Consider the following 17,431-nt stretch of genomic DNA (forward strand, 5'->3'; position numbering starts at 1 on the left):
TAAACATGCTAAAGTCAGTGGTGTCACTAAGGTGGCAATAGTTCTGACATAAACAACTAGCAAAATTAAAATTATACCTTTAAATTATATTATCATGTGCACAGCCTAAATGTATTAGCATCTACATACTTTCATGTGGTTAAAGTGAAGATTTGGTAACATGTGATGTTTCTGAAGAAAATTTTTTAAAAATTTAAAAGCATAAAAACATTATTTTTTATTTTAATTTAATTTAAAAAACCCAAGGGCATATTCTTTCTGTTACCACACTGAGTCTTGTCCCACTCGAACCATCTTTTCAGTAGGTTTTTTGGGTTTTTTGGGCTATCTGGCCATGTTCTAGAAGAGTATTCCTGACATTTCACCAGCATCTGTGGCTGGCATGTTCAGAGAATGCTGACCTGGAAGAGTGTGTGTGTGCGTGTGTGTGTGTGTGTGTGTGTGTGTGTGTGTGTGTGTGTACTGTGTGATCCTGGGTACAGAATAATACACAGATTAACATGAGAATCACTCTTTCTTACCCAGGGTCACACAGAGTGTGTGTGTGTGTGTGTGTGTGTGTGTGTATCCACTCTCTTCCAGGTCAGCATTCTCTGAAGATGCCAGCCACAGATGCTGGTGAAATGTCAGGAATAAACTCTTCTAGAATATGGCTGCATAGCCCAAAAATCCCACAAAAAACTACGGATGCCAGCCATGAAAGCCTTCGACTTCACATCTCTTCAGTGTTTTAAAGAGATGCAGGTGAACATCACAGCCCATTTCTGCCAAAAGGCAGTGGTGTAAACCTTTAGGGTGGCACCTCATGTAGCCTCCTGGTGATGTGCCTGGCTAAAGTGAAAGGATGGTGTGTTCAGAAGTTTCTGCTGGAAATTAAAAAGGGGGAAACTGTATCATTTCTATCTGATGTTGTTGAAACATGTGTGAAAGGCCAAATAAAATTGATTTGCTTATCTTTGGGATGCTGAGAACCTCTTCTTTCATCCTGCCTACAGCTTTAATTCAAAGTGTGGGATATCCAGGAAAACAGGTAAGATTAGAAAATAAAAGAAACACTTTGGGTACATCTTCAGATTACAGTGAGTTTGGGTACATGCAACCCAGCATTGTTTTCTTCCCAATGATGGCTCATCTAGAGGCAATAGCATAACCATCTAGAGCCCTCTCACACCACACCATCATTACTACAAATGTCTACAGCTGTTATTACTTCAATTGAGGCTCAAACATGCCTCTTTTGTTCCTTTGTTGTGTTGTTAGCTGCTCTTGAATTGACCCAAACTCATGGCAACCCTGTGGATGAAACATTTTTAAGCTCTCCTGTCCTCTGTCTCCCTTCTCAGGTTCTGCAGGATCAGGCCCACGGTATCCCTTATTGAGTCTATCCATCTGGCACGTGATCTTCTGCTCTTTCTACTTCCCTCTACCTTTCCTAACATTATTGTCTTTTCTAATGAGTCGTATCTTCTCTTAATGAGGCCAAAGCATGACAGCCTCAGTTTAGTCATCTTGGCTTCCAGGAGAGTTCTGGCGTGATCTTTTCTAGGACCCATTTGTTTGTCTTTTTAGCTGTCCATGGTATCCTCAGCTCTCTTCTCCAGCACCACATCTCAAATGAATTAGTTTTCTTTCTCTCTGCTTTCTTCACTGTTCAGCTCTCACAGGCCTCACAGGGAATACAATGGCTTGAATGATTCTAACTTCAGTGTTCAGCTGTATATCTTTACACTTTAGGATTTTGTCTAGATCTTTCATAGCTGCTCTTCCAAGATAGAAGTAATGTTTCATTTAGCCACAACATGTGCATATTTACTCATATGTAAGTCCCACTGAGTTCAGTGTCTGACTCCTGAATAACTGGATTTGGGACTAAGGACTTAAAGAGGTAAAAAAAAGTGTTCTTCTTTAAATTGCTCTGTGGGTTTCATTTTAATAGCTACAGTTTATGGTGCAAAAGTCTTCATTTCTCTTTAATTACACTCACTTGGCCAAACTTTCCTGTATCTTACAGGCAAAACCCTGATATCCAGCTGTGCTTTAGTTTGGAGAATAATGATAGGAAAGTTACCAGGAAATGTATGAAACCTTTAACAGTAGATGTGTCTGAAAATGGACAACTGGAAAGACATACAGAATCAATACTTTGATATGCTTTTTTCTGGGAAATGTTTGAAGGGCAGGTGCACAAAGAAAGTATCACTGAACAATGTAATGTGTTAACACAGTGCAGCTTAAAGGCCTGAAATCAGACACTGTCTAACCATCCGACAGGAAACAAAAAGAGTGAGGTTCAAATATTGCTTCTTCGAATAGAAAAAAAACCCACATATTTTTTCCTAAAGGGTTTCTCCCTTCCTAACTGTGTGACACCTTTTAAATGATAGCAGAAGAAGCATGGAAAAATATAAGAAGTTCAGATTCAGTGAAATCAGGATGTTAGAAAACTATGGCTAAAGTAGCTATCTCTGTCTGTCCCACATGGTTTAGCTGTCTTATTTATTTTTTCAGGTGAGCTTTATTTATACATGCAGTTATACATTTTCAAATGTACTGTACAATTATATATAACTTCTGTCTATATCTGTTAATCATACACGTATTTTCAAAATGATTATATTAAATATATTTACAACATATCTTTTAAAATCTTTCAATATATATTCTATTTATAGAGAATGTTTCCTCTGATAGAAATGGCTAAGTGCAATCGATAGATTCCATGTTGGTGTTTGTTTTATACGCTGCCTTGGTTTTTATTGGTATTTAATTGTATAGATACATTATGATGTGTGTTTTTATGATGTATGTTTTTAAAAGATTCTGTGAACCGCTTTGATCGTTCCGGAAGAGCGGTATACAAATAAAGTATATTATTATTATTATTATTATTATTATTATTATTATTATATTTTTATCTCGATATAACATATAAAAACTGTATTGAAGTTTTGCTCTTTCTTTTTTTTCCTCCTTACACATATCCCCCTCCTTTCTTGTACTATCATCTTTGTTCAGCCCAAATCCAGATTTTCTTTGAGCATACACTATCAAATGTTCTTATCTTTATGTTCTATTTTTCCCTTTAATCGATCTTTTTATGAAATATTCATATCTTACTGCGTCTATACCTCTTACGGAAATTAATCATCCTTTAGATTTATTATTCTTTAACTTTCTGTTTTGAAGTTATGTTGACTCCTTATACCAATATTACATTACAATATCTTTACAGTTTGTAAACTTATATGAATTTGTTACCATTTATGGGGACCCATTTCTCCTTATTGAAGATCAGGTGGTGTGGAGGAATAGAAAAGAAGGGTAAATAAAAAATTACCTATACAAATATAATTGTGTTGTTTTAAGTGTTTAGGTTATTTACATCTTTTCACTTCTCTATTTACTATATTCAGATTAATGACCATTGTTTATTACTAAGTTTTGAAGTGAAACTTCAATATTCCTTCTTTCCATTTTCCATTTATCGACACCGTCAGTCTGTCAAGTTCTATCATATCAAGGCTTTTCCTCAACCACTCCTCTACTGTTGGTGTTTCCTTTTGTTTCCATTTTTTGCGTAAGTCAGTCTGGCAGCTGTACTCATGTACAATATAAATTTCAGATGCTCTCTTTCTTCTTTATCTTCTATTATATTTAATAGAAAACTTTCTGGATTAAATTTAATTTGTAGGATTTTTTGCTTAGAGTTATGTATATTTTTCCAGTATTTGTTTGCTAAAGGACATGACCACCAAACATGATACAATATTCCTTCTAGCTGTCTTATTTTTTAAAGCTGTGTGTGTGTATGTGTGTGTGTGTGTGTATTCAGACTTCTAATGTGCATAGTAATTCCCTCACCTGCCCTCACAATAATCTCGTAAAGTAGGACATAAGCTTTTTATTTCCACTGATCTCATGATAAGGCAATAATCTTAATGTGTGCATAAATACAAATGTATGGCAAAAATATTAGTTAGTTTAATAAGCCTTAGCTTTCTATGTATATAAAAAAACTAAGTATGAAATTCTTACGTAGGTGCCATAATTCACATGACTTCAGGGAAAGCCATAGGAGGGCTAAGACCCTGGGGTATCTATAACATCCACATGCACACTGATATTTATCTGTCATGCTACCAAGTCCAGTTTTTCATATGATTGGTCTTCTGTTATATACCAGTAGTGCAGAGAAAAGAATTTGAAGGAGACAATGCCCAATGAGAAATCCTGGCGGTGGTGGCAGCGGCGGCAGAGGAGGAGGATATTGTTTCTATTCTATTCTATGCTACACAAAGTGAGAAAGACATGTTAGGCTAAACTGGTCATGCGCCAAAAATACTTTAATATTTTTAAATATTAAAAATAATATTAAATACTTATATTCAATTTAAATATTTAATATAAATAATATTAAAAATAACATCCCTCTATAACTGTCATCTTCCAGCCTATGAGGGAGTTGACCAGGCAGGCCTGGAAGAAGAGACTCCTCCCTCCATAACTGTCATCTTCCCACCTGCGAGGGAGTTGACCAGGCAGACCCAGCTCCACCAGGGCTAGCCTGGAAGAAGAGGCTCCTCCCTCCATAACTGTCATCTTCCCACCTGCGAGGGTGTTGACCAGGCAGACCCAGCTCCATCAGGGCTAGCCTGAAGAAGAAGAACCCTCCCTTCAGTCCATCTGCCTTGGTCCAGGCCTTAGAGGGAGAGAAGAATGCTGGACCTGGTTCCCTCCCCCCCCCCCACCATTCCCTTCTCCTTTTGTGTCGTGTCTTTTTAGATTGTAAGCCTGAGGGCAGAGAACTGTCTATTATCCCCTCTGTTGTAAGCCACCCGGATTCCCAGTGATTGGGCGGCATATAAATAAATCCTATTATTATTAATATATTAATAATAATAATAATAATAATAATAATAACCCTAATAATATGACTCATGTTGTGATGAGCCTGGGAATAACTAGCTATAATATAAGTAATGAGTAACTACTTCCTTATAGTACTTTTTTCTAATTACAGAGATATAGTTTTATTACCCAACCGTTATTTTTACTCCCTTAAGCATAACTTAAAATTTTCAACTCTTTTTATTTTATTATTATTATTGAGCATGGCTTCATTGCAGGACAGAGTAAGACTATCGCCTGATTCAAGTGCTGTGCTGTTGCCTTGTGCTCTGTTGTGGGTGTTGAGATAAAGAGGAAGTAGGCAGGACAAGCATATGGAGCCCTGGTGGCGCAGTGGTTAAATGCCTGTACTGCAGCCATTCACTCAAAACCACAAGGTTGCGAGTTCAAGACCAGCAAAAGGGAGGTCGCTAAAATGAGTACCCAGACTGTTGGGGGCAAATTAGTTTACTTGCTAATTAGCTTACTTGCTGTTCACCGCTATGATCTTTGGAATAGCGGTATATAAATAAAACAAATTATTAATTATTAAAAATTATATGGTTTGCACTCCTTTATCATGAGCCAGCAGCTTTCAGATATTTAAAATAGTAACTAAACAGAACTATTTGTTACTTTTGAGAAATGAAATGTAAAGTTCGATTCTGATATTGTAACAATAGCAGTAACTAATCACTTTGGTGTCTAGAACTATAACAGCAAATAATAACTTTTGAAAGTAACTTTTTAAGCTCTGCTTCTGCCACTAAATCAGTAGCATTCATGCTCTCTCGCTCTCTCATCTTTCATCTTTCACTTTCCCTGTTTATTTTAGACCAATCTTATATCACTTAGTGATAGGACATTTGGAAGGCCAACAGAACAATGAAATTTGTGCTGCCCAAATGTGACACTAAAATGCCTTCCGCTGCTGAAGCTCTGACTTCTTTTTGTGGAAAACTCTTCAGTCTCCCTGGGTTGCTTTTTTCCGCATTTGTGTTTGTTCTTACTTTTGCTTTTGCTTCCCCCACATATTTTACTTTTGGCAAAATATAAAGCAGCTCTGATTACATGTGACGCCAAGTATGGTTCAGAGCAGTCTGAAAAGTTAAAGAAAAACTCAATCCCGTAAACCCAAAACAAAGATAAGGGTGTGGTTGAGACAAGGTATTGAATTTCAAACCATTGTTTATGAAAAGGAGGGAGAGAATGATAATAAAACTGCATAAAAGATTTCAATGTCAGCTACAGCTTCTTAAGCTACAGTGAATTTTCCTAGCAACCAATGAAGTGGCTGCTAAATATTATGCTTTCTGCTTGCTTTTTCCTCAGGCAAAATACTCAAGGAGATCATTTGTGTGGTAATCAAGTAACAGCAAGCAGAGAGGTAATCTAAATGTGAAAAAGGGGGGGGAGTCCTCCCAGCTCACCCACCCTGACTGTATTTCTGCAAATGGATCCAGCCTTGATCTTGATACCACAGTCAAATGCATATTGATTCAGAAATACATTCTACTGTGTCCAATGGTACTTGTTAGTAGTTGACTATGGATTGTAGCCTAAATATTGAAACACATTTTCTCTTATAGTTTTATTATGTGTCCTGCATCACACTGGATTTCCCAAAGCAGGGTTTTCATACATTTAGGCCAGGCTAAAAGGCACTCAAGGTGTTGCCTCCAGCTTCCAAACAGCTCCCAATGCCACCATATCAAAGATATTTGCATAACTATTCCATCTTTTCCTCCTTAATAGCTGTAGAAATAACACACAAGCAAACATGGAAGGAGCAGTGGAGAAGCACAGAATAGTTACAACTGAAGGACAAAGTATGAATGCCTTGATAAAGATCTGTGAATGACAAAGAGCATTTGCACAATACATAAATTAAAAAGCTATCTGATACTCCTACAGAGAGTCATGATTAAACAAAAGTACAGTTGATGCTAAAGCTGGAGTGGAGCAGTTCTGAAAAGATTTCCCAGAACACACAATTGGACTGCTGATAATGCAACATTTGATGGCTCATGGCTGAATATGACTCCATTGTAAAGAATTACACTTTGGAGTGAGGAGATGCTCTGCGATGACACACTCATAAATTGGAACACTAAAATCAATCTGATACTGAGATAGACCTCTGATCCATCAAAATCAGCATCATCCACAGTGAGCTGCAGCAGCTCTACAAAGATTCATAAAGGGATTTTTCCCCCAGCCCAAATCTTCCACACTGCAGACTTATAGCACTATGATTCCACTTTAAATGTCATGGCTTGTTCCTATGGAATTCGCAGGTTTGTAGTCTAGTGAAGCACTTATGGTCGCAGCCCCAAATGGTAGAACAGTCTACCGGAAGAGTCTTGTTGTCACCTTGAAAGCTTTCAAGAGGGCACTTAAGATTGATCTCTTCTGGTGGGCCTACCCACCAGACCTATTATGATAACCCTGAAAGAAACCCACCTGACTATGACAAGATGGAATATTGTGATATTGTGATGTTATTGAATGTTGTAATGTATATGTTTTTATGCTGTGATCCTACCTTGATCCGCAGGGAGAGGTGGGAAAAGATAAATTATTATTATTATTATTATTATTATTATTATTACCGTTCTTTGGCTAAGAATAATAAATTCCCCTCCCTAAATTGCAAGTTCCAAGCTTCCATTAGGACTTACCAATGACAGTTAAGGAGATTATCTCATGGGAAAACAGGTACAGGTTACATGCGGTTTGTATCCATCTCCCATGAATTTTATCAAACTGCTCAGTGCCCAGGCATTAGGCAGCCTGTATGAAACTTGGGCTTCTCTGGCAGCTTTTCAGGTACAGAAAAAATTTTAAAAATAAAATTTAAAATTTCATTTTTTAAAAAAAAAATTATTTAAAACCATTTCATTTTACCAAATTTTCACTTTAACCACATTAAACTATGCATATGTAAACACATTTAGGCTGTGCATATCATACTGTAATTTAAAGATGTAATTTTAATTTTCCTAGCTGTTTATGTCACAGCTATTACCATTAGATTCAATGATTTATGAGAATCATGATTTATGAACAACACTAGTACAAAAACATTACTAAGTATTCTGTATGGTGTGATAGGGAAAGAGATAATTGGGGAGGGAGTGACACCACGAGTTCCGGCACCGGGTAACACCAATCCTAGTGAGACCACTGTTCAGCATGTGGGAAGGCTGGCCCTCAAGGAAAGGGGTCAGGAATTACAAAATTGATCCCTGCTCAGCCTACAGTTGCTCACCCATGATCAAGAAGAACTGAAAAGTGATCTGAACCATGCATTTCAGACTCATAAGGATGACCAAAAAATGCTATTTCCTGGGCAGTTTCAATGTCTTTGGCATGTAGCCCTGTTTGAGTCTTACCACTGCTCCTTCACTGAAAAAAGGGGGAGGGAGAAGAAAAAGAGGAAGAGGAAGGAAGGAAAGAACAGATTTGCACATGATATGTGCATAAATTGCTTCTTGGCAATTCTATTTTGATGAGAGAAGTGCACAAAATTAAGCCTGTTTTTAAAAAGGGATAGATATTCTCCATTTTTTTAATCTGCTTACAACACGCACCACCACCTTGTTTTCACCCTATGGAGTAAGCAGTAGAAAAACTCCATATTTTTCTTCTGTTAGCAGAAAAACACCATGGAAGGATATTTTTGAGGGGGTAATACGATAAATGACCTCCCCTACTTTTAGTTCTCAGTCATAGGGCTAATTCCCCCCCCCTCCCATTTTTAAAAAGGGGAATCAGAATGGACATCTCCTATGTGCTGTTTTTATTATAAAAGCACAGAAGAACATGCTTTGGTAATAGCACTTGCTTATCACTCTCCAAATTACTTTGCATCTTTTCTCACGTTTGTCCCTTTAAGAGATAAGTGGCAAAAGGACTCTCTGGTGGTTGGTAGATCCCATGTTAGTGGGGTGATAAATCCACTCCAGCATTTAAAGGAATTTTAAATGAGCTCTCTAAGGTGCTTAACTCTCTCTCCAAAACAGATTCAGCACTTTGAAGTTCATAATAAAATCCAGAGTTGATCCAGTTGGAGAAAAACTGTCCAGTTGTAGTTTTGCCCAAGTCTCAACCAGAACAGATATAAGCCCTTCTGTCTGTATTGACTTAAGAAGTGACAGGATAGCCATCTTTAAATATCCAAAGAGATTTATTTATAAGATGAGACAAGCTTGTTTTCTGCTTCGGACAAATTAGGACAGATGGATTCAAACTGCAAGATAAAAAAAATACCACCGTAACATTAGCACTAACTGCCTGGCAGTAAGAGCTGGTCGATGGTGGAATGGACTGTTTTCAGAAGGTGGTGGATTCTCTTTCACTGTAAATTTTTAAACTGAGGTTATATGGCTATCTCTCAGGAATGCTTTAGCTGCATGACATTGGGTTGGACTAGGTGGCCCTTGAGGTCCCTTCCAATTCTATAATTCTATGATTCTGACAGTTGGATTAAATTACTATCCAAAGAGATGAATAAACAGAAAAGTGATTAGATTTCAGAAGGTATGTAAAACTCAGAGCAGGGGGATGAAGCTCTGTGGGTTCTACCCCTTGCCCCTCCATCTGTGAACTATATGCCCACCAAATTCTATCCCTACAGGCCACTGGCTCAAAAAGATCAGGTATGACATGCATGCTCCTGAAATTGCTGGGATCCTTGCATAGATTTTGATTTTTTTAAAGCTTCCCCTAGGACCAGCTACCCCAGAAAAGTGGAATATCATCACTTGGAAATGACAAAGCTGACAGAAAATGACATCATGTTAGAAGAGAACAAAAACAATCTGAAAATAAAACTTGCTCAGTACAGACCACATCAAAAAGAGAAGTGAGAAGGATAAGGGTATTTTCTTATATGAAATAAAGATCTTGAAGCACCCCTTCCCCCCCCCCCCAAAAAAAAGGAGACGATGGGATTTCTGCCTATGTTTATTAAAATCTAATTATATTGAATGGTTGATGCCATACTGGTAATGATTACATTCCATCAAAGTTGTTGGTATCTAGGTTAGCTAGAAAACTAAAACAATTCCCTCCCCATATAATATTGAGCAATGATGCATGCTTAGCGTAGTCCAAGTTTTTGCGGGCTGAATTGATATTATATAATAGTCACGAAAATATATTGAAAAGTATCCATCCCAAACGTTTCTTCTTCCTGGTATGACTAAGAGTGTTCACATTGCTGGATGAAAGCTGAATGGGGCTTCAATCTGTATTATCCTCCCTGAATGACAGTGCATTGTGACAGGAACATGGAAAGATTACCATTTGATGCAAATTATTTCCAAATTTCAGTTCATTGAATGGTAACTTAAAGAGCCATAGAGATGAATGCAAAAAAACCCAGATACCTAACGTTTTGCAAGCTTAATGCATTCAGAAATTGTTGTTTTCTCTCAAAGAGATGAAATTCACACATATGTATCACATGAATGATTACACTTGAAAGAATGAAATGCTGTCAGATTTTTAGTGCTCATGATAGTGTTCTCAATGTATTATTTCATGAAAGTGAGCATATTCAAATGATATATTCCTTCCTCCTTCCACTGAAAGAAGGTTTAATCACAACTGCAAGTAGGTGCTGCAGTTTTAACCTCAACAAGATCGGTCTCATTTCTTGTATCAAGGATTACACTATTTGTAACCTTTCTGTACTTCATGGTCATTGGAAAGTGTGCTTGCAAATCTAGCCAGTCAAAAGCACCGTGTTTGTTGTAACAAATATCTTAGGTTCCTGCCAGAACTTGCATGTTATGTAAGAAGAATCTATGTCTGAATGCGACATTAAAACAAAATGAAAAAACATAAGATGGCTATTATAATTGTAAAACTTTGACATAGCCATGAATGAACTTAAATGAATGGAGTCAGTCTGCTTAAACATGCTTAACTTTATATTTAGACTGTGGTCAGTATAGATTCACAGAACAGAGCTGGAAGGACCTATGAGAGATATCTAGGCCACAGTTAGGTTCATATAGGGATGTGCATGTTCTCAGAGTGCTGAAAATTTTGGACTTCAAGGCCCCCAATTGGTTGACTGCATCCATCTTGGTTGCCATGGGGTTTGGGGTTTGCTCCTTGGAACACAGCCATAATTTCTTGTCTACCATGATCATGCTTTTATAACCAGATCTTTGAATTGTGCTTAAAAAAATACAACCAATGAAGCTGTTGTCCAGGAATGCTGCCAGCTCATGTTGATAAAGATGGCTCAGTGAAGGAAATAAAGCTAAACAGCCAACGGACAGTTTACAGACCTATTTTCTGTCTAAGGTGGGTCACAAGCCAGAGCCAGAGTCAGGATTCCAGAAATCACAAAAGCCAGTTCAGTGTAAGGTTGAGGAAGCCAGAAGGTTTGGGTAGTCTAGTCCGTACCAAGGTCATAGGTTCAAGAATAGTCACAGATCTAGGATGCCAAGGGTCCAGGAACAAGAACAGAGGAGCCAGCCAACAGCATTCACTACATGGAACTTGTAATAAACTCTGGCAAAGGGTCGGCATTTTCCAACTCCCTTAAATCACAGAACCACTCCCTTATCACAGCTGTTTCTTATCTACAGAATGCTTCTCTGCAAGCCTTTTAGATCACCGTAGACATACTCTTTCAGCTCTCCTTTGGCTAAAGGGAGGAATCTCCATGCTTTGCTGTTCTAAGTCTCCCAAGCCTGACATTTCCACTGGAGCAAGACTGAGCTGCTGAGACTCAGACTTCTCTGGAGGAGACCCCACAGAGCTAATCTCCTGCTGAGCCACAACCACTGGGGCTGGCAGAGCAGAGCTGGGATCTAGCAGGGCAGAACTGGGGCCTGGCACAGCCTCGGGTACCTCCTGCACATGTGGAATCAAGGCCTCCTCCTCGTTGTCCAAGTCCTCCTCTTGGCTGGCCATGACAGCTGTTTCAACAAAGGAGTTTTATATCAGTATGCTGTTGACACCCAAATATATTTCTCTGTGTCTCAGACTGATGCAGTGACTAAGAATGGTATCTCTCCTCTGAATGCCTGTCTTAATGCAGTAATGGACTGGATGAGGGAAAACAACTCCAGTTGAATCCAGGTAAGATGGAGGTACTTGCAATAAGGACCCCCAATCCAGGAATGGAGTTATGGACAGGGTCACACTTCCCTTGAAGGACTCTGTTCGCAGTCGGGGGGTGCTCCTAGACTTGTCTCTCCATCTGATGGCTCAGGTGGATGCGACGGTCAGGAGCACTTGCTATCAGCTTCAGCTGATACGCCAGCTGCACCCCTTCCTGGAGCGGGAAGACCTTGAAACACTGGTACATGTGCTGGTAACTTCTCGACTCAACTTCTGTAATGCACTCTACATGGGGTTGCTATAATCTGCTTGGATTCCTTGAGATTAGGTGGAATACAGATTATTATTATTATTATTATTATTATTATTATTATTATTATGTTCCCTGTAACCAATCTTGGTCAGCATTCTGGCCATAGCATTTTATATCTGCTGACATTTTCAAACAGTTTCCAAGACAGCCCTTCACACAGTGCACTGTAGAAATCCAAATGTGATGTAATCATGGCATGTATCTTGATAGCAATCTGATATCTCCAGTTTTACCTGTTCATATACAGTCTTGACTATCTCTGGAAAGTGGGTGCTCATGTGTCTAGAAGTACACTCTAGTTGTGAAGCTGAGATTTCAGGGGGAGTGTAAACCCATCCAGTACAATCTGAATCCCTGTATTCTGCTCTGCCTTTCAGATGATGAGGTGCATCTCTGTCTTGTCTGGATTAAACTTCAATTTGTTCATCCTATTCAGACCAGACACCAGTTTAATATCAGAACAGCTTCCCTGGAATAAGATGGAAAGAAGAGATATAATCAGGTGTCATTGGCATACCACTACAATCACAAGTTTTCTAGTTAATCACATGGAATCTGATTCTAAGTACAAACATAACATTCAACATTAACATTCAGTTCTCCCCATAATGCTCAGCTTCCTTACAATAAAGTCAAACCTACCTACCCACTAAAATATGTGGAGGACACCATACTACTACCAGACAGCATCATGGACTTGGGACAATTACTAAGGAAGGTCGAAGAAGAATAATGACCATAGAGTATCTATACAAATTCAAGCTAGACAATGAGGGAAATTGAAATGGTTAAGACTTTCCATAACTTGGATCAAAACATTTATCAGAACAGAGACTGCAGTGAAGAAATAAGAAGACTAGAAATGGGAAGGGCAGTGATGGAAGAACTAGACAAGATCCTTAAAAGTAAAGATATGCAACTGAGCACTAAAGTAAGAATCATCCAAGCCATTGTATTGGTCATCATCATGTATGAGAGCTGGGCAGTGAAGAAAGTGGATAAAAAGAAAGTTAACTCATTTGAGTTGAGTTGCTGGAGAAGAGTACCGAGAATACCATGGACAGCAAAAAAGACAAACAAATGGTTCCTTGAACACATCAAGCCTGAACTCCACACGTAAGCTAAGATGATTAAATTGAGGCTGTCATATTTTAATGACATAATAAGAAGACATAAATAGTTGGAAAAGATAATAGTGCTAGGAAAGATAAAAGGCAACAGAAAGAGAGGAAGACTGCATGCCAGATAGCTGGACTAAATCAGGAGCTTGGCAATGTTTCATGCACAGGGTTGCCATGAGTTGTGGTCGACTTGAGGGCAGTCAACAACAAACAACAATAAAGGAGCATGTTCTTGCCATAAACAGTAAAATGTTGCAAAAAATTACTTTTGTTAATACAGGCATTATGTATTTGTTTGTGAACCAAAAGGGGAAATATATTTTCCCAACAGTAATTAATCTTCAGTGAGGCCTCAATATGTATATAAATATGCATGAGATCTACATTGAGAGGAATGTACAAGTGAAAGCTAATGTTTTTGTTGCAAGACCGAACTATCAGTCAACATGTACCTGAAGTTGGGAGGGAAATTGACTCACATTTAATGTTTGTCTTCTTATTTCCCTGTAGAAAAATATATGCTAAAGCCCTATTGTGGCATGTCCTTAAAATAGAGTGATGCAATAACTTTGCTTCTAGGGAAATGTCATTCTCCCCGCCCACATAAAAAGCTGTATACTGTAATGGAAAACTGTTTATATGCAGAATTTCACAGAGACTGCTACAATTATTACAGTGATTTTAATTTCTCCATATGAAAAAGAAAAAAGTTCTGCACTTTCATCAAATGAAAAACGCAGCCTTATAGCCAAATACATTCCGCAACAAGGAGACACTTTCAAAAAGCTTTCTAGAGTTATGCATTCAGCTGCCTCTTGATACCATGGGTTGAGCCTTCTCCACATGCCCATTTCCCTCTTTGTTATGGTGAAAGTAGTCTAGATGATGTTTGGCACGTTAAGCACTAGAACCAGGACATAACACCTTTAAAATTAATTTTTAAAATTACCACTTACTCTGGATCTTCAAGAAGATCTAGAGCCTTCTTTTCCCATGCCGGAGCAGCTGTCTGCATGAATGTCCCATTGTGTTGCCAGTAATGGTGGAATGTGGGGCAGCTTTGGGTCCAGGATATTCTGGGATGCCCCCAGAGTACCCTGGCTCATGCAGACAGGGCCTCAGTTTGCCTATCTGTGGCTGCAACATGACAGCAGTATCAATAGCATTTATATTTCTATACCACTTCATACTGAACTAAGTAGTCTCTAAGTGGTTTACCGTGTGGAAGCTAATTGCCCCCAACAAGCTGGGTACCCATTTTAAGGTGGCTTGTGATCCACCTTAGACAGAAAATAGGTCTGTAAACTGTCTGTTGGCTGTTTAAATGCTGCATGAGTCCTAAGAGGCCAGAAGCCATGTCAAAGCCACACTCCAGTCCTAAGGACTAGAGTGCAGCTTTGGTGCAGCTTCTGGCCTCTTAAGATGTGTGTGTCATTTAAATAGCATACCTCCAAAGTGACTTGAAACAGCTTTATTTTGGCCTGTCTGTTCGGGCTCATAGTTTGGATTAAAAGGTCCAATAAATGTAGTCCTAGGTGACCCCATTGTTTCTTTATTTCTGGTTTAGGGTGCAGTGCTACAGCAGTGAAGCAGCTGACATGACTCTCCAGAACTAACAAGGCCTACAGAGCCCAGCAGCAGCTTGCCACTGAAACTTTCTGGAGCAGAGTTCCTCCTAGTGGAAGGAGGGACATGATCTACCATGATTTGCCATGATTTGTATTCTGTCATCTCAGGCAGACACTTCATCTTGCCTAATAGGAAGTCTGGCCTTCCTATTCAGACTTCTTAATATCCTAGATAGAATTGCTCTTCATGTAAACATTGTCCTGACCCTCTTAGGTGCACTTACCTCTTATGAAAACTGTAAATCTAGTAAATGGAAACTACTAGTGTAAATATAACAAATTCCCCCATAGTTATATTAGTGAGGGGGGGGCAGATTTACCAGAAACTCTGAAGCTTTATTAATTTACAGATATCATTAATTTTTATTTGGAACCAAATTTAATTTAGCCTTAAGTAATTAGATATTCTTTTCTCAGGAAGCTAGAATTAGAAGACAAATTAACTACCTCTGTTCTGAAAAACCATAGTAAACAATTCTCAGCCTGGACACCATAAATGGTGCTTTCTAAATGAAATACTTTTTTCACTAAATGAGTACAGACACAACTATTGCTGATAGCACAAGTAAAATTACATCAGATTCATGATTCTTAGCCTTCCCAAGTACACAATGACAGCCTCTCTCAGATTTACTCCTCTAAGGTCTTCACTTCTCTAAATAAATAAATCAAATTAATGAATTAATTAAAGTAAGATCGTGTTGCCTGGGAGGCTGCCACTAAAAACCACATGAATCAAAGCTGGAAGAAAGGCCACAACTTTATTAGCAACAGCAAACAAATGGTAGGCTTGGTTCAAAGCATAAGGTCAGGATCTGAACTATCGAACAAGCCCCTGGTTGTTCGATAAGCAGCTTGCCTGGTGACCACCAGGCGTTGGGATGACCTAGAGGCTAAGAAACGCCAACTGGCAGCCATGACACCAGGCGCTCGCTTGTTCTCAAAGCCTCTAGTCACTGGAAGGCATATCCTCGTTGTGGCCCCCGCAATGGCCGCAACGCATGCCCTGTTCACTCCCAGGTCCCTAATGACTCCCAAACCAGTGCTCCATAGCCCTGGTATCATACCAGCCAGATCCATGGCCTATACTGCCACCCCAAAGTTGTGGCTAAACCCACAAACCTGAGGGAGGGTGGGAAAGCCGAGCGACAAATGATGATGGGACCCGGCCCCGTGGCCATTATAGAGGCCTAGGCCCTGCCCATCTCCTGATAGTTGAGGTTACTCCTCTAAGGCAGCTCGACCAATGAGCTGCCTTGGAGGACCGAAGCCTAGACCACAGAGACTTTCTCCACCTCTAATTGAGTGGTGCAGGCGGAAGGGCTGCCCTACGCTGCCAATCAGGGTGGAGGGCTTGCCCCAGCCAGTGTGCTGGGGCAAATGGAGCCGTGACGGCTCCCTGCGGCAATGCAGCTGGCCCAAGGATGCGGGTAGCCGCTCTTTTGTTTCACTTCTGCATGGACAACCAAACACCCCAACTGATATAAAGCTTCCCTACAAATCTCTCTCTCTCTCTCTCTCTCTCCCCCCCCCCCCCCAATCTCTACTTTGTTCAGTGTAGAGGCAATCTAATATGTCTGGAGATTATCACATCGGGGTTATCCCTTCCTTGTCCTGACCTGTCCTTCCTGTGTGATCATGGGACAGACTTTCAGATGACGTCATGTAGATCCTGTCATTAAGCCATCTGAAAAGTATGAATGACCATGATCATGCAAAAGACTTTCAGATGAAGTTTCACAGATCCCATCATTGAAGCAACATTGGCTGGCATTTTGCATTAACAGAAGTTCACCGTATTGCAATACCGCTGGGTTAAGGGTGGGATCGGTTCTACGATTTGAAAGCCTTTCATGCTATCGCAGTCACAGACAGATTAATGACAAGCTAAGGATGGGGGAGCAATCCCATCCCTATCCCGTCTGTTTGTGATAATCTCCTCTGTGTCTTTTTTTATGTTTAAAGACAATTCTGAGTATAGTCCATGGCTGAGGAGGACTATAGTTCTTATAAGTTTCCATGGAATCCATTGGGATTGATGCTGTATGCAAAGGTGTGCTTTAGCTGATAGAAGCTGGAAGAAGTCAGTTGTATTTCAAACTACAGTGTCTGCTCCCAAATGTGGGAAACACCTGGAACAGTTTTTCAGCATCATAGATAGGGGAGGGCCAAAAATTCTGACAGTACCACAAGTTGAATATAGGCCAAAGTCAGTGGACTGATGTTTCATGAGATTATACAGGAGAATTATTATGGCCCACAGCCAATTCTTCTCATGAGACTTCTGGCTCAACAATGGAATCTCAAAAGGGTGAAAAAGATACTATACATAGGCTTTGCTGTATCATGCATTAATATGCAAACAGCATAACAGAGGTTGCCTGGGCAAAGGCTGC

This window comes from Sceloporus occidentalis, unplaced genomic scaffold (assembly GCF_023333645.1).
Source record: "Sceloporus occidentalis isolate IW3139 unplaced genomic scaffold, rSceOcc1.0.p SCAF_5, whole genome shotgun sequence".
Lineage (NCBI taxonomy): Eukaryota > Metazoa > Chordata > Lepidosauria > Squamata > Phrynosomatidae > Sceloporus > Sceloporus occidentalis.